Here is a 2,544-nt window from a genome sequence, read left to right as displayed (position 1 = left end):
CATGGTGTCTACACTAAGAGCCTCAGTCTACAACTAGCTTTTGCGATTTAAACAACCTCTAGTCAGAAGCCCCAGGGTTGGTAATGTTACCAATTTCTATCTGATGTTCATCCACAGGCTGCAACCCAGATACTGGATCTTCCGCCCAACCAGTCCCCGTTGGCCCTTCCCTCCGAGCACAGTCTCTAGTCACATGACCCACCAGGTTCTCATCCACTTCAACCCATTTCCTTCAACCCATCTCTCCAAACAAGTTCTCAACCACAAACCCTGGAATCAGCGTTGTCAGCTCTGGTTGGGCAAATTGTTGGAGGTTTCACTCCGTGACCTGCCTTCAAACTGCCCACTTCCACTCACAGTAACCCGGCACATTGTGATGCACCAACGTGGGGTATAACCGATCAACACTAAACAATCTGCTCTGTGCCTATTTCTCCAGCAGCGTGCTCACAGCTCTCCAGAAGATCACCCTTTCATTCCCAGAGTGTTGGCCACCTACCTGGGAGCCTCACACCTCTCAAACAGCGTTGGAGAATCGCAGTAACGTAGCCATTCCGCAATGTTGACACGAATGGCGAGCTGAATCTGTCTCGGGTTGGCACTAAAACCAGAGTCGAGCTCAGAGCCCCAAAATCCAGAATCCAAAGGGAATTGGCGCGAACTCACAAGAAGTCTCCACCAATCAGGTCAGGACCCCATGAGGAGCGGATACATATTCAAATTTGCATCCCAATCCTCGTGTCAGAGGGAAGCTAAACCGCCCCACGCTGGAGCAACCCTTAAATAGTGTGAATGGAACCCGAAATATGATTGCCTGCATCCACAGCAAACCCTCAGGCGTACCCGCAGCAACCACCGTGGCAACACACAGGAACCAACCCCATCGCTCACTGAGCCAGATGTGGAGATTAGGACACCTTCAAAAACTAATTCTGGGCCTGGTTTTCCAATGTGGCCAACCCATGTAGGAAGGAGGCTCCAGATGTTATTGGATAATTGCCCTCGCAATTGTCAAACCTGGTTCCTGGAAGGGGGAAAAAGGGAGTTATCTTTGCCACATTGACATTTCCACTGGGTGACCCATTTCAATACAATTTGCAAGGTTTGTCAAGAGTTTGGAAAAGGAAACATTAAAAATTGACACTTTCCTTTCTCTCTGCAGAGAGAGGGGGGCGGCGGGGGGGGGGGGGGGGGGGGAGGGGGGTTCGCTCCAGTTTAGAAGTTCCCTTCACATTTTTAATGGCATTTTCTAGAAATAACTGTCCTCAAATTTTCAGGAGGGGAGAGATACATTTTAAAGACATCTCGCGGTGGCAAAATGCGATCTTATTGTCCAGACATTTGAACAGCACCTCAAACATCCCTGTCACACGTATAACTTTTGGTTCTTTTAATGCGATAATTTGTTACAGGTACCAGTTGTTTGTTTTTTCCAGATGTTTGCTGCTGCTTATAGAAAATATGAAGCAGCTGACTGCATAAAACAAAACAGCTCAAATGAAAACCCTCTCCATGGAACCACCATCTCCACAACCCCGCTGTCTCCCTCAATGAACTCCAGCAATCATTTGCAAGACAGATCTGCCAAAACACTGCCAACCGAGAAAGAAGTGACAAACTTTTTTAGGGGGGGGGGTTAATAGAGAAAGGGGTGGGGGAAGGAAAAAAAAAAAATCACAAAATCCTGAGCAATTAAATTGCATTTTGTTAAAAATTGTTCAAACAAACTGCATCAAAGTGACAGATTATTTCCCACAGGCATGGATTGGGGGGGGGGACATACAACTGATTAAAAATACATTAGAAAGAGAGAAAAACGAAGAAAAAAAAGGGGACAATGTTTCAAAATCCTGAGACATCAGTTTAAATGTACACGCAAAGCCTGGGATGTGTGTCAATGGTATTACCTCGAACATTGCAGAATGAGAAAAAAATGTATTTTTGACACATATTCACACTGTGACAAGAATAAAACAGAAAGTATTATTTTATAAACAGGCACACTGTTCCATCCCCTCCCCATATCTGCTTTTTTAAAGGAAATACAATAGCAAAAAGATCAAAAGAAGGGAATTTTCTTTGTATTTAAAAAAAAAATCAAAACGTCATAAGGCATTAAAATTACTCACCGGGCAGGCAAGAAAATTCGGGAGTTAAAAACGACAAAGAGGGGGGTGGAGAGGGAGTGAGAGATAAAGATGAAAGGAGGGGAGCCGAATGATTGGGGAGAGAGGGAGGGAAATAACCAAGCCAGAGAGAGGGAGGGAGGGAGAGAAAGAGACAGAGAGAGAAATAGACAGCGCAGCGAAATTCACCAGCAGCCGGCACTCTCCATTGCAGCCCAGGGGGAGAGCCCAGCTGCAGAGAGACAGCCAGCCGCTTGGCAAGGCAGCCCGCAGGGGGGGGGGGGGGGGGACCCTCCCCTGAACAGGCAGGCTGCCCACCTGCACCCACAGCCCTGGGTGAGGGCCGGCTGTGCGGACAGGGCAGCAAGATGCCAGCCCTCTGACAACCCCCTGTCTCCCCTCTGCGCCAAATGGTGCG

The 2,544-nt window shown here is 47.6% G+C and overlaps 1 protein-coding gene across 3 annotated transcripts in view; it reads right to left on the bottom strand.

Moving 5' to 3' along the window:
- raly (RALY heterogeneous nuclear ribonucleoprotein) overlaps positions 1-2,326 on the bottom strand; it is a 312,260-nt gene extending 309,934 nt beyond the window's left edge. Inside the window, exon 1 of one of the 3 annotated variants that reach the window (XM_072515290.1) lies at positions 2,130-2,326. The gene's annotated coding sequence lies outside the window, so the exon portion shown is untranslated. The remainder of the gene's footprint in view (positions 1-2,129) is intronic. The other 2 variants (XM_072515289.1, XM_072515288.1) reach the window with 2 other exon arrangements.
- Between the last annotated feature and the right edge of the window lie 218 nt (positions 2,327-2,544).

Source organism: Scyliorhinus torazame, chromosome 8 (genome assembly GCF_047496885.1).
Source record: "Scyliorhinus torazame isolate Kashiwa2021f chromosome 8, sScyTor2.1, whole genome shotgun sequence".
Lineage (NCBI taxonomy): Eukaryota > Metazoa > Chordata > Chondrichthyes > Carcharhiniformes > Scyliorhinidae > Scyliorhinus > Scyliorhinus torazame.
Note: the sequence above shows the minus strand (reverse complement) of the source record. Positions and strands in the feature narration are given on the sequence as shown.